Raw genomic sequence first — 25,129 nt, 5'->3', positions numbered from 1 at the left:
TTTATTATATATATATATATATATATATATATATATATATATATATATATATAAAAGTTGTTTTTTTTATTATGGGCATTATATTATTTTAGTATTATTTTAATACTGTGAAAATTAATTCATGAGTTTACATATATATTTTGTAGTATGATTATATGTATATATATATAATTCAGAGTTTGTGTATTTTCAGAAAAGCTTGTAATTTTTAGATTTTATATTTATGCTTGGAAACACATTAGGAGATTAATTCATATGTGAATGTATTTAACCTTATTGGACAAATGACAACATTGATTTTCTTGTATTAATATAGTTGTATTTTTTTACTTTCTAGAAAATCTTCAATTGCAAGTATTTTATGCTTTTGGTTGTTTAAAGAAAAGATTGCCTATATTAGGATCTTGTGTAAATGGTGTTTGCAGTCAAGCTTAATTTCGTTGCAATTCTGGTTGAGTTGTCGTTATGTCATATGTTGTTATATCTCCTTGGTCAAGTGTTGTTGTATAACCCCGTTGATGTGAGTCATTGTGTGTTTTGTCCAAATGGTCAATCTTGGGTTAGTGATTGTGTATCCTTCACCTGTGGTTCGTCAGGATTAGATATGGCTGTTTGTTTTGCCATAGAGTTCTCGTAGAGAGACCTTTCATGTTAGTGTCCTATGAGAGAGTGGCTTTTGAGTGGGGGCCGCGCCCGAAGTGGATGGCAGGATAACCCCTTGAAAGTCAGTTAAGAAGTGATAACCTAATAATGGATTAGGGGGTGGGTAGATTAAATATTAATTAAGATAATGTGCCTCGCACATGGTTGAGTTCTTGTATAGGCTCGGGATGTGGTGAGAAGGCCTGGAATGGCAAACTTACCACCTTGTCTTGACGAAAGGATTGGTAGAGTCTGCATGAGACTTAGATGGAGCCAGAAGTTCGGGAGAGGTTACCAAGATAACCCAGGATGGGGCCGGGACCTATGGAGGCCTACCATGGTAACCACCATAAGCCATGCGATGACACTCTCTCCTTAGAGTCACTAGTGTTTGTGAGTTGAGTCACATGGATATTTGCGGAGTCATGTAGTTCTTTCGTACTTGTCTTATTTTGCTTGCTTGAGGGTTTTCTACTATCTCCTAGCGTGGTGGGGTGGTTCCATTTCGGGATCACATGGTCGGGTGGTAGTGCCACTTCCCATCGGATGTTCTGGATTGTATCTTCAAGCGAGGAAAGGCTTCGTTGGTGTTTCTTGGTTCATGGTTCATGTACCAGCTCTTGTTCATGATCATTGTTCAGTTGAGACCTTGTGGTCATTGTATCAGACTTTTATGTAACCTTGATATTGTAACTTTTGGATTCCGTGGTATTTTCGGAAGCCATGTAATTATGGATATTATAATATTATGTCAGTGGAATGTATGTTAATTCAGTTGCTTTGATCTTATGTATAGATGGTTTATGGATAAATAAATGCATTGGAATACTTTGATTCTTTCATTTTGGAATCTAGATATATGTGTAGTTTTAAACTTAAGCATTTAATTTATCTAATTAAGTGGACAATTGGCTTAACCATGGTGTTAATATAATCTACCGATTAATCTTCGTTGGTAACCCTTAGGAAATCATGTGTTAGACTTCCGCTGTGTTATTAAACATGCAATGGCTATAATTAATGCAATTAATCTTCTTTTTTTTTTTTAATATTTCACCCTTTAGTTGCCTAGTTGTGTTGTTTTCATTTAGGGTTCCTGGCAAGGCACTGCACGGGAGTACCCACCCTTGCAATCTCCCATGCTCATTTGTCAATAGTAACCTTTGGTAATTACAAGGTTGAGACACCATTTTCCTAGCAAAACTAACCTTGTAATGCTTTGAATGGTCATGCCACTGAAAGATGTTATTTCTATGCATTTTATATTGTAAACACTAGATTGTAGTACCACTGGTGGGTTTAAACTTTGTTATCGTTGATGTACTCAACCCACTTAAAAAGTGGTTATTTTGCATAAGCTTTCCCACTAAATAAGTGGAAGTTCCCTTAAACTTTATCCTAAATAAGTGCAAGAGGCTATTTTCATTTCCAATAGTGCATATGCACTCATTGAATGTATTATTAGCCGCCTTGCCACCTAGTGCTTTACTTTGAGCTAATGTAATTCAATTTGATATGTAGATCCTTTCACCATATGCTCTCACCTTGCCCATCATGAAATCTAAGTTATCAAAAAGTGAAAATATTATTGCATTGTAATCTCACTTTTAGTTGATGTGATTTTAATAAAACTTAAAGTGATTATTACAATGGTATTAGACTTGGTGATCTTGTTAGCCTACTGGGAAGCTAACCCTTGTTGCAGATTCTTTAGTTGCATGATATTAGTTTAAACAATTGTTTGTGTTAAGTTAATCTCTCCAACCAGTTGTGACCAAAAAAATTGGTATTCACCTTCTTGTGAATCGTGACTTTAGAATGGGAGAGAAGGATAACTTGGCTCCAAATTAGAGTTTTTTTTGGAGCTCATCAATTCTTTCAATCAACTACTTGACCTCCAGAATCCTTGCTTCAACTTTTACTCCTTAGATTTGGTTGAAATAGTTGACTAACTTTCAACTTGATAAAGTGAGTAGTGAACTACGCTAAGTTCAAAGTTGAGCTCATCTACTTCATTTTCCTTCCCTTGTTATGGATCCAAGGTATCGTTTGCAAACTTAATAACACGATCCCTATCTAAAAGCAGTTGCAAATAATATGATTTTATTAACTCCAATGCTTCTTTGATAGTTTGTAGATTTGTTAAAATGGCTCCATCCTTAATACCCTTCTATCTTTCTTCAACTTGAGCTTTTTAATAGAGTTTTTCAATTAAGTCGGTATAGATCCTTTTATGGAAGGAAAACCATTAACATTGTTAACAAAGGGCACTTTGCAAAGGAATGTGTTGGAAATTGTAATATATTGTCTTTGAAGATTATTTAGAACAATAGATTGTTGCTAATCATGACCATCATTTGGAATCTCTTGGTATGAAAATAATGAATCGCTACTCATTTTTTAATTTATTTATGAGTAGTGCAATGGTATCATGCTAAAGGAAAATTTGCAAGGAGTTCACTGAATTCTTGTAAACAATTGTCGCTCTTTTTATTGGAAAACTTAAAAAGGTTTTATTTGCAGGTGTATTACAGCAAAGTACATCAAATAGAAGGATTTGCAAACCTCCTAAATTTATTTGGGATCTTGGAGCCACTTTGATTATTCAGAATTGAATTGTTGGTTGAGACTTGCAACTGCTTGAGGACAAGCAATTTTGGGGAGGAAGGACTGTGATGTTCCCATTTTTAAGCAAAAGTGATTTGTGAACAATTAGTTTAGTTTCCAAGTTCTTTTGAAGGCTAATTGATGAACAAGGGGATTTCCAACATTCTTGGAGAACACAAAATCAATCTTCCTAAGTTGGCAATGTGCTTAGTTGGTCTTGGTGAGCCTGGTAATTCTTTTAGAATTAATTTTCGACCTTTTAAGACCTCACCGAACTTCTTGGAGGGGTAGGCTATTTCACTCAGTTGCCTCTATGATCATTATTCCAAGTCTTCAATATCATTTAAGTATGATCAAAATTTATTTTTATATAATTTCAATGCTTTCTGCGAGTTGAGTTAACTATTGAGTTTATAACTTAATTATTTACTTAAGTTGTATAATATTAAAAAATAATAAAGAAAAAAGTGGAAAAGCTCATTGGAAAGCTGATAAGATGTGTTTTAAGTTGGACACCTAGGCTTGGGGGACTTTGTACGTGACAAAATAATATCAGTTCTCTTCGAAGGTTTATGTGAGAGGTAAACATTACTAGGGGAAAGGACCCAGTAGTCGTGCACCCTAACTTCGCGCTTCTCAAAATCCTACTTGGAAATTTCAAATCACTCCGATTTTTTTACACCAGCTTACTTGGCAAGTCCCCTGCTAATAACTAAGGTTTCAGGGCCACGTCATCAAATATGATGCCACATCAGCATGCTTTTCGCCAAGGTGTCCAAAACAGCCCCAAAAAAAAGTGAGACCAATAGGCATGCAAAAGAGACCCCAATAGTTGTGCAGCTGACATGGCATCACCTGATTGGTTACTTTTTACAATATTAGTACATTTCCTAACAACTGTTGGTACATTTCCTAACAACTGTTGGTACATTTCCTAACAAAAATTGATATTTTTTGTTTCAAACAATAGGTTTTATTTGTTCAATTTTTGGAACAAAAGGTATCAACAACCCTCACAACAATTGGTACATGCTCAACTACTGGGTCCTTTCCCCTATTTCCCTTAAAAAAGGTTATAAAAGGAGGTTGTGGGCTCATTTGCAATTGTAGAGTGAAGATTGTTGTTTTGTTTGATGTTGGAGAGAACATGTGTTCTTCCAAAACTTCTCCAAGACGAAAACCCTCTTGCAATTATCAATTTTGGGGACAAAAACCCCAGCTAGTTGGTGTGGTTACAAATTGAAGATTCAGATATGAAAATCTTTGCAATGTTTTGAATGTTGCAGATTTTGATTTTCTTTATGATGAGACAAATGAAGTTCTTTAGAGCGATCTGAGGGTTTTGACAGGACTGGTCATACCGTTCCTCATGCCAGATTGTCCCAATCTTTCATGCTAGGTTGTATTGGAATGCAGGTATAAGTGTGTTTTGATATAATCTTATTAGCTATTTGGTTGCTATTATCCTTTCAATGCAGGCCATACAATACATAGAAGGCATATTGTAGATTTATGCAGCCATAACACATACTGGTTAATACCTGCAAGAGGGCATTTAAACTCCTGAAATGAAGCACACGGGTTTTGAAGCTAATTTTATAATGAAAGGGCGTTCTTAGATCCCTAGAGGATGTTAGCACAAGTTTTGGGTTGCACTTTTGATGTTAGCATGCTCAAAAGAGGGTCATAAAATTTCATGGCCTTCCTATTATTTCAATGTTTCGAAATACCTGCTTATGTCTGAAAACCATTTCCAAATTGATACATCCTCTTTCCAATGAGATTTGGTGAGAGTTTGAGCTATTTTTAAAGTTCTATTTTAGCATATGTTTAAGTTAGGTGTGTTGGATCAAAGTTGGTGAAATTTTTGGGGCGTTTGCTTGCTGTTCAGACCTGTTGCAGCATATTTCCAGCGTACTATTAGACCTACACCAGCATAATATTGATCATTCATCGACGTATGTTCTTGTTGTTTCAAGCTAGGTGGGTTTGTTCATGATTTTGAGTTCTATTTGAGGTCTTACAGCAGTTTTGTTTTACATCAACACTTAGTGTCAGAAGCTAATCTTCTTATTTTGGTGTTTACGATGCGTACAAACTAACCTATTAATGCTTTGGATGGTCATACCGTTGAAAGCTATTATCTCCATGTATTTTATATCGTAAACACTCGATGATAGTACCCCAATAAATAAGTGGTTATTTTGTATAAGATCTCCCACTAGATAAGTGGAAATGCCTCTTTGTTTCCTGCTAAAAAAGTGGAGGATTTGTATCCACTCATCACCGAATAAGTGCAAGCGCTTATTTTAATTTCTAGTATTGCATTTGCATTCCATTGAATAAGTGGTATTGGTTGGCTTGTCGTCTAATGCTTTACTTTTAGTTGCCACAGTTTAATTTGACACGTAGATCTTTCACAATATGTTCTCACCTTGCCCATCATGAGAACTAGATGATCAAAAGTTAAAAGGATATTGCATTGTAATCTCACTTTTAATTAATGTGATTTCAAAAAAAACAATAAAAAATCTGTGGTCGTTATTACAACTCCACAAAGCTTTATCCTACTGAAAAAGCACAAATCGGTATCACACTTACCCTAATTGACAATGGTGGTGAGTTAAACAAAATTAGATGAACAAGAGTTATGAGCCAAAAGTTTGCTTTTTCTTCCCCAGATTCTCCAAATTATCAATACCAAATCATCCTCAACTAACATTATGCAAAGGTTTCACCTTCAAACTTATAAGGCAACATTTGACTCATTTTTTTACTTTGAAGATTCTTGATGAAGATCATTGACAATGACTTAGATAATAAAGTGTTAAATGCCCTTTCTTTTCTTCCTCGCACCAAAAATAAGACAATATAATGTTGATATCAAACAATCTGAAACACCCATCAATAAGAGGATAAAATCCATTTAACTTTTTTTGAAATCTAGGGAAGCAATGAGTGTGAGAAATACTTGCTTTAAAAATTGAAAAGCAACCTAAATCTCCTCATCTAATTTTCTACTATAAGGGATAAGAGTTGAAAACACTTCTACAACAAAGACTTGCTCAAGCTAATCTTTCTCATAGGTGTATAAAAAGATAAATGGTAGTCTCCCTCATAAATCAAGTCATTCTCTCCTCCATGGTAATAGTGGGTCGGTCTTGTGTTTACAAATAGCATTGTCTAGGTATAAAGTGAATAGTTCAACTTATACTAGAATTTAAATAAGTACTAACATTTAGTACAAAACTGATATCTCACTTGTATACAATCTTGTTCTTATATCAATCATACATAAAAATTGAATATAAAAAAGTTACTTTACACTGTTCAACACATCGTTCAGTTGTGTAACACTTCACTGAATGCCATTATTACAATTTCTTAGCTTCAAAATGGCCACGTAAAACAAGGAAATAATTCATTCAAAAACTCAAATTGCATAAATAATCAAGACAGCAATTGCCACCATCTAACAGCATGTCGCACTTCTGAATCCCACTAGTCAACTATGCTTCCCATCTATTATATTAGTTTATAGTAAAAAAATAATTGCGTTCCCCTTAAAATTACAGAATCTCTTCAAGCAAGCACGCATGACCAGTAGGGACCAAGTACAATTAATAAATATCCATTATGAATGATTTCTTCTAACAAAGAATTACTAAGAACAAACTCTACAACCTAATAGAATACACTGAAGCAGTAATTCAGAGGCTTCAAAGCTTTGGGAAAATGTCTTTCGCTTTAACCTTCAGTTGTCCTTGTTTTCTTTGCCAAGAAATTCAGGACTTGTAAACTTCTTCCTGAAAAACCTTGAAAATGCAAATAGGCTGCAAATATCACATAAAAAGGTGATTGTAAACATCATCGCAGATTCTATTGTTGATTCATTGAACTGATTTTATGCATTTTGAAATATGAAATATAAGAAACAATTCAAGATTTGGGAATTGAACTCTACCATAGAATCTGCATTAATGAGGATCCAAGACCTAGTCCCTTAATGAATTTGTCTAATTAAGTCTTATGAACGAGATTCAAGTTGAAAGTATCGAAATGCACATAGCATGCACTTAACAGAAACAATGAAAGCAACTTTACTCTTCATTAATATCATCAAATGACAAAAGAGAGTCGACAGGCAAATAAAATGCATTAAGACAAAAAGCATTGAGAGCTAATACAACTCCCACCTAAGTATTGCCAAGAACATTATAAGAAACTAGAGAATTATAAAGTACATATAATGACAGTACAATGAAAAAAGGAAACTCATGTATGACATGCAAAACTAAAATAGGTTAGGGACAGTTAACTAGCTTCATCAGTATTTTCTCCTATTCCATTGAAAATCAAACCAAGTTGATGAGGTCTGCTAATAATAAATATCATTTGCAAGAGCCACCAAAACCAAGTTAGATTCGTTGCATGTCCTATTGATGTTTATGTAATTGGTATGATGTATCTCTCCTACCATCCAAGGCCGTCTTTGAACTAGTAAAGTAGTCGCGACTTAAAACAACCTTTACTAACTAATTATGGAGTCTAACTACTAACCTTTTATTCATCAAAATAATGCTAACCACTGAAATTTTTGTCATGGATTCAACTGCTTAAAGAAGGATGAAACATAATTTTCCATTGCTATCCACTTGAAGGCACTATTGTCAAAAGAGAGTTCTCAAAAAATCATGGTTGTAACTATCCAAACCTCCAAAGGCTTTTTAGCCTCTTACAATAACAGAGAATGAAAACTGATATTCGTTATTGTCCAAGCCAATACTTTGGTGGATCTATGAATCATCCATGGCAATTTTGAAATGTGGTTTAAGTTCAAGTTACATAATGATGCCATATTCATATATATTTCCTACACATTTGAAAAGGCAATTTCCAAGACACACAGCAAGATTAGGAGGACAATAGAGATAAAAGCCATTTGGACCTATATTCCACCAAGTGTCCACAATGAGAATGACAGTGGATAGGGGCACATTTCTGGGACAGCTGAGACAGTAGGCCATTCTTTAGGGGGCAGCAGGGAATGAGAATTAGAAAAATAGGGAAAATTTCAAAATATAGATCTCAACTATTGTTATGACAAAGCATTCACTACATTCATTATATAACCATATTATCAACCATTAGAGCTAAATTGAGAATTCACAGTTCATTATACAAATTAACAATATTTCAATATCTAATCATTTGAGTTTTCATTATCAAAATGTACGAACAACAAAATGAAAGCTTGAAAGGCTACAACTACAAAATGACAAAATGTAGACAAACTAGATCTATTGTTGCTACGCCTCTACCTCAACTTTGCCTAAATAAAATTAGTGACCAAATCTAAGTCATTGCATCATCCATTGGAATTCCAACCAATCCCTCTTCTGCTTCCTCCTCATCAATGAATGTTGCATCTTCAAAATCAACATCCCACATCCAACTAGAGTATGTCAATTCTTGGAAATCTATCAATCCTGAAGTCGCAAGGGACTATGCATGGCTAACTTCTTTACTTGTCAAGAGGTAATCATATTCCTCTTGATTCACTTAATGAAGCTATATGTGGCAATACTGACTTTAATTTCCAATTGGTCTAAGTCCAAGTAGGACTTGTGGCCACTAGATCTAGATGCCTAAATTCATTTGTGCCTGATTCACTCTATTACCCTGTTTTGGCACTTGGTTGTGTTGTGTATTTTCTTCCATGGTCCTTTTCTGGTCCGCAGCTGCCCTTATGGCCCTTTAGAATTCTCCAAATTTGCAATCCTCTTTGGAATCTCTGATATTGTTTGTGTCAACCACCTGCATTAAATTGCATTCCTCTTCTTCAACCCCTACACTAGTTCAAGGAAGTGTTTGGGAAAACCTTTGGGAGTCTGTTGTGCTAGGATTGAAGTAATTTACTTTGTTTGGCCTTCGTTAAGCCCTTTCCAATGGTTGTTCACAATGTGTAGTGACAAGATAAATATGGTTGATGTTGAAAAGTATTCTTTGATTCCTCTTAGAGCTCATGAATGATTACTAGGAGATGCCCTTTTGATTTTAAGTGATGTATTGTGCATGATGTAAGAATGTCCTATGAGTTGTCTCTAAATAGGCAATTTGAAAGGTCTTAGACAACTTGCGACAATCACTTTTTTGGAATGGGGTTGGCTTGAGTGTGAAATTAGGTGTTGATCAAGGTGGAAGCAATCATGATATTGATCACATAGTGTAGGGAGAAGAGCAGGATCAAAATTAGGTTCAGAACACAAGGGATAAATTAATTAAAGCAGAGTTACAAAAACTATCAAATTATAATGAGAAATTGTCAATCACCCCCAATTTTATCTTTTAAAAAATAATTCTTTTATTTAATCAATGTACTCAATTTTCGGCAATTTTATCCCCCCCCCCCCCCCAAACAAAAAAACCCAAATTTTTGGTCAAAATGATTAGGATTTCCAAGTTTTTTTTCTTATTTATGCAGCATTTTTTTTGTTTATTTCCTAACCCTAACCCTAGTCCCAATTTTTCATGATTAAATCTCAATTACTTGAAAAAATCATCTTTTGACACACGTATTCTTGAGAAAGATTTTTGCTACAATGGTTTAAAGAACACATTAAGGCTTTGTCAAGTTTTGTGTTGTAACTCTCAAATTAGACAATAGGATGACATTTTTATTGAGAGGGCTAAAGAGATAGAGAAAGTGAATTGTATGCATTTTTGTGCTTTACACCTATATATGTGATATATAAAGTTCAGCATTTACATAGCCAATTAAAATAATCTTCTATGGATGTAAGAAGGTAAATAATCCTAAATTAGGGGGGCAAAACACTAGTATGAAATCTCATTTCTACCACCTCATTCGTTGAGCTTATTCATCTGAACTTTCTTTAACATGTACAGTATTATACTATTATTCAATGCCAGAAGCGTGATGATAAGAAAAGAGTGGGAAAAAGTACACCACAAGATTCAATGTATAATAGACTACTTTCAAAACCTTGTCCCAATTCTTTCACTCCCATGTTTTACCATCTGATGATAACAAGCTGCAGGCAGATCGATCCCTCCAATCAAAATGTGCATAACCCATCAAATCCATTAGTAAATATACAGTTGTCAGCTTCCTATATTCTTGATCAGCATTTAAGTCGCTGTTTTTTAGCAACAAGTTTGTCACATACCAGGAGGTGCCTGATTTTTTAACTTGTAGACAAGTACATTGATTGATTCACTAACAGCAAGATGCGAGATGATGAATGTCGTGCAATTCAGTTGGGAACGTTTTCAATGCCAGACATCGAGTTAACGTAGATGGTGCTCATCAATGCCATGAGTCAATACTAGGATGAGGATATAAGCAATATTAACTTCTAATGTAGACGTCAATTTCAGTTGAAAGTTGAAACCCCCTCCCCAAAAGGATATCTTGAATAATCTAAATTTCAAATACGACATTTTTAACAAATATAAAATATTCAATTCTGATTGTAATTGTAACATAAATATATTAAAAAAATTATTAATAATTAAAGGATAGTTTATGTTGGTAGGGGCTTTTGATAAATAAAAGAAAAATTAGACAGGAATGGCCTAAATCATTGTTAAAAGAATCGTATGGGACTCTGTACTTGTGCTCCAAGCTGTCCCAAAGAAAACTGCATTCTACAAATTTGAACATCCAAGAACCAAAAACATAAGGCAGCCAACACATTAATGGAAATTGAAATTATTTGAAGGAAGTATGCTAAGGGTCGGCTGTGACTGCAATTAAAGGGGCGAGACAAAACTAAGGGTAAGGAAATGGATAAGCAGGGGAGCCAAGCAATCAAGAGGGGAGCAAAGAAACCTTGTTGGAATAGCAAGAAGAAATAGGGAGAACTGTTTTTGCGAAGGTGGCTGTTGCATCTGGAGTGAGCGGCATGTCTATTCTCCACACCAAAAATCCCATGCCAATCTTGCTTGTGCGGGATTGTTGGCTGGCTGTGAGTTAAATATTGAATATATTGGATAGAAATTGGATATGGCTGCAGCTGTCAAGGAGGTCCTATGCTTATCCATCACATATATTCATCAAATGATCAAACTAGAGATAAAACGAAGATTGGGAAAGTGGATTTCTTTGTATTATTACTTCTATGAGCTATCTCTTCTCCAATGCTTACCTAATCAGGAATTCTATTAATCAGTCAAATTGTATTTGTAGGGATATGGACACGAGGGAAACAACCCAAATCATTTCCCTTCTGTAAGAATTGACTAGCAACCCAAGATCTAGAGGCCAAATGAATAGCACAAACAAGGGAGAAGAATATAGACGAGCAAACTGTATTCTCATCAAGATGCAAAAAGCTCGATCAACATACAATGTACATGAGTTTGCTTATATCGGCAAGTCAAAAGAGAAAGAGAACACACAATAATGACATGTGGTCCAATGAGATGCAAGGGTAGGTAAGAGTTTTAATTAGAACTCAACCACCCGACACAAGTAACTATGCATCCTAGGAAAGGACAAGTCCACCTAAAGTGGAAATGCTCCAACTAATCCTATGCAATTGCCTAAGTAAGCTTAAGTAAAGTGTAATTATATCCTAGAGAAAAATAAAATATATTTAATTATACCAACACCTTCTTGTAGTCAGTCTTTGGGGTCATGAGGAAAACAGCACTCTCAGCTAAAAAAGGTATTAAGTTGTGTCACAAAGAAAGCTAGTTGGAAGCATTGAAAGAATGATATCTAGCTCCATCACACCAGGCACTACAAGAGAGATCAAAGTGAATTCAGTGAAAAGGGTAATGTGAGGTTTGAGTTGATGGAGCCAAATAATGGAGTAGATTACAAAGAGTTGTTATTCATTGACATGCTCTAAGTGAGCTGTGAGACTGCAAGAGCTATAGGAAGATTTGAACGGAAGACGTGTAAGTCAACCTAGACCTGTTGCTTTTTACTTGTTTACTTGAAACTTCATTATCTAGAAAATTGGTGCATATGTAAGGATTCCATTAGTTTGTTGATAATTCAATCACTTTCTAGTGTGTTTGATATTGGAAGATTTGCTCTCTCTGCTATATTTTTATCAAGAGATAGGTAGTCTATAGTTATACTCTATCTGATGAGCACACAATTATACTAGGGGTGAATCAGTACAATGCAACTGTTACTAGTGTAAAACTTTATCAATCACAATAACATCATTAACTCAAAATCCATAATCATGCACATGAGAAGAACACAATAACAAACGATATTTATGTGGAAACCCTTACAAGAAAAAACCACAACAAAATATTATTTGTATTAATCTTCTTTTTACAAATTTTGTAGGCACCAACCCCTCATTCAATTTGTGAGCACCAACCCACTAGAAGCACCAACTGCCACTTTTGAACTTGTAGGCACCAACCCCTTATTCAATTTGTGAGCACCAACCCACTGGAAGCACCAACTCCCACTTCTAAATTTGTGGGCACCAACCTACCAATTTCTTAGAATAGAAAGGATCCAATCTTCAAAGTAAAATATGATAGATGTATGCAAACTTCCTCTTAAAATTTTCTCCAGGAATCTGCTCGTACCCTTATTGAAGTCTTCACAATACTCTTTCAGAATCATGCATAAGTTTGTTCCAATGTCTTCATAAAATGAAATCAAAGAATCTCATAAATCTGCTCATGTATTTGATATATATATATATATATATATATATATCTACCGTAACCTCTTCTTAATCCTGCTCTTCATGCACACAAATAATCCCTCATATGCTGCTCATAAATCTGCCGTAGCATATCCGCAAATTCTGCCCTTAAATCTGCTCTTATAATCTTCCATAAATCTGCTCACATACTCTCATATATCTTTAATAAATGTGCTTATAAACTCTTATAAGTCTGCTTATAAAATCTTCTATAATATGCCACATAAATCGTTTATAAATTCTGCATATATACTTCTTAAAGTCTGCTCTTCATATATTTGGATCTGCTGGTGTATAGATGATATCACTCTTTGTCCAATCCACACTTTCTATCCCACACAATGCTCTCTTTATATCTTCCCAAATGAGGCAAATTCATTTAGAGACATCTCCTTTCACCTTTAAAACATAATTCTTCATTCCACATGCTAATTGCATCTCTTCATTAATAAATCTGATTATGTTTGAATGATATATCTTTATTCTCCACTCACATCTCTTATTCCATTTCAATAAACTCAATTTATCTTCAGAAGTCATACCCAAATCTTATATCTGTATCTTCGTGAAAAGATGCAACTCTTAGGAAAGAGACAACCCTTTGAATGGGTATCTAAATACTAATCACTGCCTTTGAACATTTTATTAATCTTCAAATATTTATTGTGATCTTTATATATAATTTTTTTCAACACACACTTCACATATTTCTTATCCCAGTACATATCTTCGTATTCCTATGAAGAGATGTGATCCTTCTTAAAGGAGATGACCACTTGAATAGTCATGACTTCTCCTTTAAATTCTGCTATAAATGCTTCACAAATCTGCATGTGTATTTCTTCTAAATCTGCCATACTCTTTCATCTAGATCTGCAATATTCTTCATATTTCCTTCATAATTTTGCCCTTATTCCTCTTCAAGGGTTTGTTCTTTGAATCTGAATGATATTCTTTCTTGCTACTCCCTCATCTTCTTCTCCATATTTCACTATCACCTTTTATATTTACATATCCTTATGCCTCTTCATGAAAAGAGACATCTCTTTGAATAGAAGTGACCTCTTGAAAAGACATCACCTTTTTGTTAACAATTCTTTATGTTGATTGCCTTTTTAAATGTTTTTATTTATCTTCAAATCAATCTGATTTTATATCTTCTTAAATTTCACTAATCTTCACTGAAAAAATCCCTACTTATTTTATTTCCCATTCGTCTTCTATTTATAATTTTATACCATTGCATGGTCTTATGAAGAGAGGCATCCCGTTCATGTAGAAAGGCAATTCTTCAAGGGAAATATCCTTTGTTAACTAATCACAATAAGCTTACCAACAATCTTGAATGCACGTTTGACATCAATGACAACCTTCTAGCAATCTCGTCCATACATTAATGATAATATGATTAGACAAAAAAAACCCTTCTTGACATGACTTTGACATTAATGACAACTTCGTCTTTGTACTTTTGACATCAATGACAACATTTCCAACACTATCCTTTTCAGCAAAATGAACAAAGAAAAACAAATACCCTCTGCATACCATTTAGTGATCGAACCCTAACCCAGAGAGCTTAAGAATAGGATTATCCAATAGCACTCTTCTCTACTCACAACCATCATTGCATATTTGTGTAGTAAATTCAAGATGATCTATCTGATATCTCTTACAGGATATTTCTATCTTCACATTAATATCTGTTCAACTATGTTCAGCCTATCATCGCCCTTACCTTGTGGATGGAAGCAAAATGTATTCTGGGAATTAAATTAATTCCATATAAATTTCTTATACAAAATAGTTGGTAACCAATAGTTGTCACTACATACTTCTTGTGACCAAATCACACATCGCCCCATCATAAATGGGGACCCCCTCTTTGCTTTGTCGTAGCTTAGAATAAGTGTCAAAGTCTTCTTGTGAGATGATCCATCATGAAGACTGCTTGAGCGATTCACCTTTAGAATTTGAAAAGCATCGAAATTTGGCCAAGGCATGAAAATAATTTGGGCCGTCATTGCTTTCGGCACCCCCTGTCATTGATCACAGCACCCTATCTTTGGCCATGACGAGGTATGAATAAAAGCAATTTTGATCAAAGTTTGAATAATATGAAATAAAGGTGACAAACACTTGAACTCCCAACAATGCAAGTTGCCCAAACGATGCAAGACATTCAATAGGTGCAATGAACGAAGAGACAAATGGTGATCTTGATGGAACAAAATGCAAGTATTCAATAACGCCATCCTAGCACTTGAGTTTACACAATGCAGCTCCCACATTACATTTAATGCAAAATTTTGAGGATTTTAAGTTTGATGAAGGATTCAAATGTTAAGTGAGAGCATGTGATAAGGGGAGAACGATCTCAGAGAGACATTTAAAATTGGTGCCTTGTGTTGTTAAGTTCGACATGAATCATTAAATTCAAGGTGGCCAGCACAACCAAAGATCAGAGTTTTAAAAATTCTAAGTTGAACGATTTCAGTGCAAAACTTGATATTGTTTCATTAAGGATAGATCGATCCTCATTTAATGAATTGGGTGAGCTGCATTTTGTTAGTTCAATGAATACAAAGGATTGCACTCAATAACGGCTAAAGTTATGAAGCCTTGCAAAGGCATTATTGGATCGAATTTAATGATGGACCTTCAACTTTATAAATCGATTGCTAGAGGATTAAAAGTTCGAAGTTGGATGAGGATCGCTGAACAACAAGATGCATTTAAAACAATGGAAATTGATTGATTTGATTAAAGCAATTGATGCAATTGGGTGATTACATTCAATGACTTGAATACAAAGTTCGAAGCTCTTCTAATAAGCATCAAAAGCAATTATCTAACGCACATCACAGGGCATTCACAAGTGCACTCCAATACATTTAATTAAGGCAGCGATCAAAAACCTTTACATTGCAACAAGGAGATGCGATTTTGAAAAGAAGATGCTTATATTTTTTAAAAATGAAATCGATATCTGTGAAACAATAAATGATTGCGACCAGGATACCCATTGTTTCAATCACAGCACATTAAATGAATTTTGCCTAGGCTATTTGTGATGAGGTATCGAATTTTGCTAGATCGCTATATGTGTTGATCATTTCATTTGATCAACACAAAGTCAAGGTTGTTTACATTTTCATTTCCAGCGATTCAAATTCATCACCAAATTCGCTAGTAAGTGAACCCATTATGGACAGTGGTTCATCTTTGGCTAAGAGCAATATGGGATCTGTGAGATTTTGATTAGAGGAGGAGATTCTGAGTTGAGGCACACTGATTTATGATCATTATTCAGCGACAAATCCATTCCCAAGTGCAGCGAATTCACCACTCAGGGTGGTGACTTCAATAAGTGTTCATTTGCAGGGCATCGATTCTCTACATCTGCAACAAATTTAAGTCTGATTGAAGGCGATTTTGATTACAAGAAAAAACTTCTAAGGTTTCAAATTTGATCATTAACAGCAGCGAATTCATCTCCATGCACATAGCGATCTGATCCTGGACACAGAGATTCACATTTGACAGCGATCAAAGGTCACTTTGAGGGCAGCGAACTTGGTTATTGTCATCAAATCTGTCTATATTTCGTCAGACAAAACACCTTACTACCAGCAAATACCTCTAGCGCAGCCAGTATATTCATCTTTTGAAGGTGGCAAATTCGAGCTTTCTGACAGCAAATCAATCTCTGAGATCAGCGAATTATCCTATAAGGTGGCGATTTTGACACAGCAGTGGAGGCAATTCAAATTTTGACAGCAGTCTGAATTTAGATGAGAGATACAGTGAGCAATACCAAAAGCGATCAGCAACTTTGACAGCAATTTTGACTTCGAATTGATCAGCAATAAAATTTGGAAGCAAGGTTATTGTTTAGCAAGCTTGAAAAGAGACAAAACAGTCCATTCATTTGACCACTAGTCTGTCCTAAGGTATTTGCAGATCTGAAACAAGGCTTATTTCACCTTCTTCAAGTGAAATCGGGCTTCATTTTAGACTATTTTTGTTTCTACCGGTTTTGATTTAGATCCTTTGCATTAATTAGAGTGATAATGTTCAATCAATGATTAGAAATGCATCTTAGGGTCTCAAGCTTTTATTCTAGATTCTTAGCTTAGGTAAGCATTTTATATTTGCAAGAAACTAAATTAGCCAATTCTCACAGGTGCAAGATGGCGAGAACGCAACAAGCCCTCATCAAGGAAGATTCAAAGAACATCATCATGGAGTCCAAGATCGCATCGTACTGGGTTAATGTAGGTGATCCCAATTTAGGCCAGATTGATATGAAGAAGTTTCAAGGCTCACTCTACACCACCAAACCAACGGGATACGCCAAGTCAATGATGGGCAGAGGCATTGTGAAGGCAGCAGGCTTTCCTTTGGCAGTGCAATGCCATGAACTCATCATCGAATGTGCCAGACACTACAATCCAAATAGAAGAGTGATTGTGACACCTGACTTAAGAGAGATCGCCTACCTTTCTGAAGAAGCAATCGGCAAAGCCTTTCATATACCTCAATTCAAGAATATGATATATAAGAGCATTGAAGGTGCAAAGATAGTTTATGATGATGATCCAGACAAATGTAAAGAGATAGTTAACAAGTATTGGCTATTGAAGGGCAAGCCACGATCCAAGCTTCCAAGGCAAGTTTCACAGGATTGATTTCAAGGAGGAATTTGGTGATCTAATCACACTCATTAGCCGAGTCTTCAAGATCCCGCAAGCCTTCCACTTCAAGGTTTGGATGTTCTACTTCATGGAAATCGTGTCACTAGGAAAAGAAAGGATCAATTGGGCAAGAATCATCAGCAACATTGATTTGCAACTCAGGAGGCTTGAGCGAACGAAGACTTTCTACATGGGCTTGTACATCATATGCTCACTCACCTAGGCTTATCAATATGTAGGATTAACATAAAGAGCACCGATTGTACCAAATCAAGACAACTTAGAGCATGTGATTCATACACACAGTTGCATTACCTCAGTCATACACATTACAGGAGAGTGAAAGATGCCTTCACCATGCACATCACAAGAACACTGCAAGGTGGTATTCATCAGAGGCTATCCCCAACAGCACAAGAGTTAGTAGAGAAATTCGGCACATGGTTCATTCAGTTTCCTAAATTCACTTACATAAGAGTTCAAGGATGTTCTTGTCCACCTTTCATGCTACCGAGATATCCCATGGACAAATTGATACTGCTTGAATTGGTGAGATAGTTGGTGGCATACAACAAGGTACAAAAGAACAAATTGAAAGCAAAGACTCCTTTTCCTATTTCATTAGGAAAGTCTTTGGAAGTTTGTCCATCCTTGCAAACAGTTGAGAAAACAGATGAAGAGTTGATGACTTTCTCCCTCCAGCCATACATTCCAAGAGATAACTTTGGTCCTCATGGTGTCATCCGGAAATCAAGTGGAAAAAAGCATGGGCATTGGCTGCAGTTAGAAGATCATTTCATGAATGCACCAAACGATTTGGAAATTAGAAGGAAGATGTGATCAAGGCTACCTATTGAGATTATCAGAGTGACTAAGGTTTTCGATTTTGCCGATCAAGCACATGATAGTGGAAGATGCCTCTTACCAATCTATGAGAAAGAAAAGGACAAAGAAGTGAAGGTTAGTTGGGTTAATGTTGAGATTACAGATTTGAAAGAACTCGTGAGGCCAGTTTTGATCTACACCCAGCAATGGGTAGAAGCACAAACACATATATTGCAAGATAAAGGTATCCAAGTGACATTTCAAAGGATGGGAGAAGTCGAATCTTCTGATGATGAAAAGGAAAGTGAAAGTCATAATGAGAATGCAACTCAATCATCTCATTCCAAAGGATCTCAGCAAAAGGAAGTTAATGAGGAAGAATATCCAAAGAAGAAAGTCAAGTCAAGTCAAGCACCTCCTCGTTCCTCTAGTACTTCATTTGTGCATCAAGTGGAAATGAATCAAGCAATTGAAACAGGTATTGATCACAGAAAGAGTGGTAAGGGAAAACAGCAAGTGGTCCATGACAAGATAGCTTCACCCAAGTCAGTCAATGACAAATCAGGCAGTGATACATATGTGAACATTGAAGATGACGAAGAACAGGAAGTTACATCTCCTCCATGAGAGCAGCAGTTGAATGAGATACAAGTTGAAGAAGAGAGATCAGCTATACCTACTTGGCAAAGGGAAAGATTGGCAAAGAAGGTGATTGTAGAAGAGGAACAGGATCCATTCAATCTAGGTAGCTACCTGGATAGAGATCACGAACATGAGAAGAAGGCAGCCACTTGGATGTCAAAGACGATAAGAGATTAAGGATCCAGGATCATACAGGTTGCCATTCCAAAAGTAGACAAGCCAGAAGATGAGATTACAGCGGAAGAGTTTGATTTGGAGACCATCAGTCTAGGTCCTCCCACCACTAATCAAGAATTAGAAGATATGAATGATATGGTGAAAACAGTTCATGATATGCTCAAATTGGAAGTTGAGAAGAATAGCAAGTTAGAGAAAGAGAACAGCATATTGAGAGGCTACCTCTAACAACTCAGGGTCCCACTAAGGCAATGTGATCCGTCAACTTCACCATCATCGCTACCTCCTCCAGATACAGTTGATGATTTTGAAAAGATGATGGCCTCAGCACAATTGTTGGATGCTTGGATCACCAAGACATTTAGAAAGGCAAAGGAATCTGTGAGGGAGTTAGCAAGGATATTTGATAAGGCTATGATGATTCTTGAGAGGACTCAAACACTCAAGGTAGCATATGACGCCTTTGTCTACACAAGAGACTTCACCATCCCTATATTGCAAGTAATGAAGACTACACCGTGACAAACATTGATAAGTGAAGGGTTACTGAAGGATGGGCAATCACCTGATTTCCAGCTATGGTATAACTTGCTTCGCATGAGGAGACTCATACTTGAAAATATTAATGGTGGGTGCACTCAAGTTGATCAAGCAATCAATTCAATACATGATAAGATCTTGGAAGTGGCTGAGATTATTCTTGAGAAGAACAAGAATGAAGGAGTTGAAATTGTTGCGGAATATTTGATAGATAAAGTGAAAATCCTCTTCTTTGAACCAAATGGAATGCGTTCTGAGAAGCAGCTAGATACCATCTATTCATCCACTGTACTTGCCAGCAAGACTAGAGACTTTGGACCAGATTGGGAGAAAACCTTCGCCACCAACTTGGATGAAATCAACTACCTGGAAGAGCAATTGAAGAATCTACCTATAGTCCCAATAACTGAAATAGAATCTATGACGTCCAGATTCATTGAATTTGCAAAAAGAGAAAAGGATAAGGGCAACAAGATTCTAGAAGAAAGTTTGTTATGATCCTATGTGGCATCATTTTTCCTATTGGAGGATTTTTCCTCGTATTTTGTGCCAAATGGATGTCATATTCCCATTGGTTGTCATTTAATGCTTTGAATTAAGTTAGGTATTTTACCTTAATTAGGGTTTAGGTGGTAAATTTGGGCCCTTCATTTTAGTTCAATCTTGGCCATCCATTGTAATTGGGAGCTCTATATAAGCTCTACTCATTTCATTTGTATCTGATTAGATGAAAAACTACAGATAATTAGAAAGAAGAGATCAATCAGAAGACTTTGAAGAATTGTTGCTTGATATTTCAGAAATTAATAGAATCATTGAAGTGTTGGTGACTTATTGAGTTTTGGAGCATTTGCTTGTTTCTTCATACCTTTTGTGAGAGCTTATAATAAAAAAAGACAAAAATTAGAATAGAATTTGCTTTCAAGTTTTAGACGAGTGGAAGATACATGTGCATAATTGAAAGTGAAGCTCCATTATCCATACTACTAGCGGTTTGTTGATTGCAAACTTGCCTTGCGTGGTCAACTGGAATCATTCAGCTTAAGCTTAATTTCAATTACTATTCATCATCGATATGCTTCATTTTGAAGGTGTCTATGTTTGAGTTAGTGATTTGAAAATCATTGAGCTACCCTTAGAAGATTGCACTAGCGTTGTGGAGATGTTCATAAGATGGCAAAGCAAAGCTTACTTGAGCTTACTTGAGATTGTTCGTTGTCTTGCATTCGTAGTTTAGAATAGCATTCCTGCACCCTATTCTCTTTTTCACTTTTTTTATCAACAATCAATAGAAGTAGAAAAGAACAATATTGCAACATCAATTGAAGAACATCATAACCATTGAAGATTGAACCAAGATAGTACGTAAGTCCCCTCGCAGGTACAACAAATCACATTGTACCATTGAAGCTATCCAGCACGTTAAGACCTAACATCGAGAACCTTGAAGTCATCTCAAGTGATCCTTTGCAAATCTTCAGCATTTGAGAGTCTTTATTCAAGAGAGGATAGAGTACCATTGGTATTTTATTCTGTGTTGCATATTGTGTGAAAACACCATCAACAATACTTTTAGATTGTTCTATGTTCTTTTTCTTCAATATGTTTGTTGGTAGTTCTCGTAGCCTTGTGGCATAATCTCGTAAAGGGGAAAAAATGATGAATTAGAAGTTTACATGCCAAAGATTTATTAAAAGGTATATTTTAATATACTGTGGAGAATGGTTAGAATAGAATAGAGTTGAAAAGGAAGATTCTCATTTATTATATTTAGGTCTTAAAGGTAAGGCTACTGTCTTCTACAGTAAAGGTTGCTACAATGACTATTTAGTACTATTTTCAACGTTATTAGTAGTACCGATATTAAGTTTGGATTTAAAATATTTGGCAAATTTAAATGTTCTTAGGTTGAGATCCTTTAGTTATGAACAATGAGGAGACATAAACCTCCGTTGCTCATACACGAGCATGGTAATGAAGCAAAAATCAGGGAAAGTATATAGTGAGGAAAGAATTATAAAAGAACGTTGATACACTTAAAACATATTCCAATGTAATTACTAATGATTGAGGTTATAAAAAAAATGGTTTTGGAGCACAGAGCTAAATTATGTGGCTTTCCCGTTACACTTGGCCCTTTTTGATTTATAAATTGCCATTGGATGTTATCACCATAGTTTTCATTGCTCTGAAAATTATGCTCAGTAGTAAGAGATCACTGTCTCAAAGACTATTTATTATTGCACAAAATTAAAGTCATTGTATAATATTGTCAGCTATTGTAGTATGATATTGGAAGGGAATGGCTTGACAATTTAAATTATGGTTTGTAGATGTAGTTGAGAAAACTAATAAATCATTACCTTCACTTAGTGATTATTTGTTATTGGGTTAGCTATGGCATTTGTGGCGATTCGTGCTGAGAAATGTCGAGTATATTAGATGTTAATATGTTTTTGTTTAGGATTACCATATTGTTACATCTTTTATTTACGTCAGAAAGACATCTTTGATCAAGTTGCTACCAATGTCTGTCCTTCCTTGTGCATAACACGTATGGAACCAATGCACTTAGATGTGGGATGTAAAAATGGAGAATGATACAATGGTAAGAGTTTTAACTTTATTATTCTTAATAATGATTTACATAGTATTGAGTGTTGGGACTAGCTAGAACCTATTGTGAGGTATTCACACATCGCAAATGGGGACCCCACATTTTTCCTGCTTTCTAGGTAGTGTTTGAGTCTTTAGCTATTAGCCTTTGCATTAGAGAGGTATAGGCGCTCAAATGGCTAGGAGTCAGGTGGATAGTCTAGATATAATGAGAATTGCTAATTAAAGGGCCACTTCAAGTGCTCCTCTTGAGGAGCGAACTTCACTTCATGTGCACCCCTTCTGTAGCGAACTTCTTGCACTTCTCCCACGGAGCGAAAACCCATCTTAAGATCTCATGTTGAGCATGTTATCATGTATTGAAGTTGAGAGAGTAAGTGAATAGTTAGCAAATAGAATAGTGAATAATTAGCAAATAGATAGTTTTAGAAGAATAGCTAGATTAGAATAGAAGTTAGATTAGGAGAAGGCAAAGATTGTTGCCAAACCTTGTTGTAAAGAACAATTGATTTCATTGAAGTTATGGTGAATTTGATTTGTTACTTCAACAATTCGCATGATATTTAGTTCTCAATTTATTTTCATGTTGATTAGATTGAATGGAAGAAATTGTTGAATGCATTTGTGTGGAATCTGTTTTGTCCATACCACTAGCCTCTTGCTGATTGTAAGTGCGTCTTGCGTGGTCAACTGGAGTGATATGAGCTTAAATTCAAATTGTTATGCGTCCATTGTTTATGCGTTAACTTGAATGGTGAGCAATGTTTGATGGTAATGATTTGAACATCTTTGAAACATCCTTAGAAGATTGCACTAAGTTTGTGTCAAATCGTTCAGTTTGATGGTGAGACCTCGCTCGGCAGGATTCCATCCAATCATTCATCCATTTTCTTACATTCTAGGCCTTAGAATAGACTTTCTCAACCCTTCACCTTTTGCCCTTTTTTCAATAATGAGTTAGTTTAGGATCAAAAGTATCACAAGATCGCAACATTAGATGATCTAAGTTCTAGCGATTCAAGAATTCGACAATTCAACATAAGTCCCCTTGTGATACCAGCAATCACATCAACCAACTGTGCTTATCCACACGTCGTGATCTGGCATACCAGAACCTTGGAGTTATTCCAAGTGATCCTTAAGCCAATCTTCAGCACTTGAGATGCTTTGTTCAAGAGAGGATAAGATACTTTTGGATATTTTATTTTGTGTTTGCATGTGCATAAAAAACACATCAACAGAATCGTGTCTTTTGATATATTTTACAGAGTACATTGTAAGTCAGGTTACTGCTTAAATTTATTCCAAGTGATTTATATCCTGCATTACCTTGTGATTGTAAGAATTTTAGAAAGGATTATGTATCCTTGGGAGAAAAACCTAACTAGGTTGTACATTAATTTATGAAAATTGGCAGACAATAGAGCAGCAAATAGAAATTTGAAATGGTCATACATAATATCGAGATTGTGGCATTGTTATAAATATGTTAACCATGTCACAACATGAGATACATGTATGGGCCATTGCAGCAATTATGATGTCATTTCTACGATCCACCTACATCTAGAATCTAGATACAGGAAAATATTTATGATCAGAGTTATATTCCAATAATAATTGTGCATGGTTGTACACACCACCCTTATATGGTGTAATGGGAATTTGATCTTTAGTCTTTATGTCAACACTAGTAAGAGAACATTTATGTAGACTATAATATGTTATACATTATGACCTTGGATACAGATTCCATTTGTGGGCTAGTGAATGTTATATAAGTCTGTTAAACAGTTGGACAGTTGGTGTTGAGTTTTTGTCAACATTCGTAAAAAGCATAATAACATGGCATTAAATAGTTTCATGTGGTACTGATCGCAATTAAGTAATACCATGTACCATTACTACCCTTCACTATGACACAAAGTTGTTATGGCAATAGTATTGTCGTGACTTTTTCACACATCGCCCCATTGCAAATGGGGACCCTCACTTTTTCACTTTTTAGGTAGGTGTTTGCTTAGGTTGTCTTTGCTTAGCAGTAGTTTCCTAGTTTTAGCCTTTGCTAGTGAGGGAGAAATGTCGTAAAGGGATGCAAAAAGTTGTCAAGTTGCAAGGAAGTGATCTTAAGTGTCAAGTCGCTTTAACGTGTCAATGTGTCCTTCTAAGGTCAATTTTCCACTGTGCCATAGAAATTTTGAGCAAAAATGATAAAATTATTGCAAATTGATGTGATTTTCGTTAAAGTCCAGATGGAATATGATTTTCCACTCTTGGGGACTCAAAACAATGCAAAACAAAGTTAAAAATCCTTAAAAGTCCCAATGGAGATCATTTTTTCACCATGCAAAAGAATTAAAATCCAGTAGTCACGAGGGAATGGGATTTTTCACTTCACAAATGAATGAACAAAGTCAAGTTTGAGCAATTAAGGTCATGAAAATCTGCTTTGTCCCGATGGAAGACATTTTTCCACTAATAAATTAAGGTAAAATCAATCAGTCTCGATGGACGTCGTTTTTCCCCTCCATTTTGAGCACCAAATTACCTATTTTGAGTTTGGGACATGCGTTTGGAATGTTTAGTCCTAATGAGGGTCATTTTTCCACTTGGAAAGACAATTTACAAGGCAAAAAATACATTAGTCCCGATGACCTTAGATTTTCCACTCAGGAC

The 25,129-nt window shown here is 35.5% G+C and overlaps 1 protein-coding gene across 2 annotated transcripts in view; it reads right to left on the bottom strand.

The window, feature by feature from the left end:
- Positions 1–6,669: 6,669 nt before the first annotated feature.
- LOC131051530 (uncharacterized) overlaps positions 6,670–25,129 on the bottom strand; it is a 105,055-nt gene continuing 86,595 nt past the window's right edge. The window contains exon 12 of one of the 2 annotated variants that reach the window (XM_057986103.1): positions 6,670–7,082. The gene's annotated coding sequence lies outside the window, so the exon portion shown is untranslated. The remainder of the gene's footprint in view (positions 7,083–25,129) is intronic. The other variant, XM_057986104.2, reaches the window with a different exon arrangement.

The sequence above is a fragment of the Cryptomeria japonica genome, chromosome 3 (assembly GCF_030272615.1).
Source record: "Cryptomeria japonica chromosome 3, Sugi_1.0, whole genome shotgun sequence".
In the NCBI taxonomy this organism is placed as follows: Eukaryota; Viridiplantae; Streptophyta; class Pinopsida; order Cupressales; family Cupressaceae; genus Cryptomeria; species Cryptomeria japonica.
This window is presented reverse-complemented; position numbering and strand designations above follow the sequence as displayed.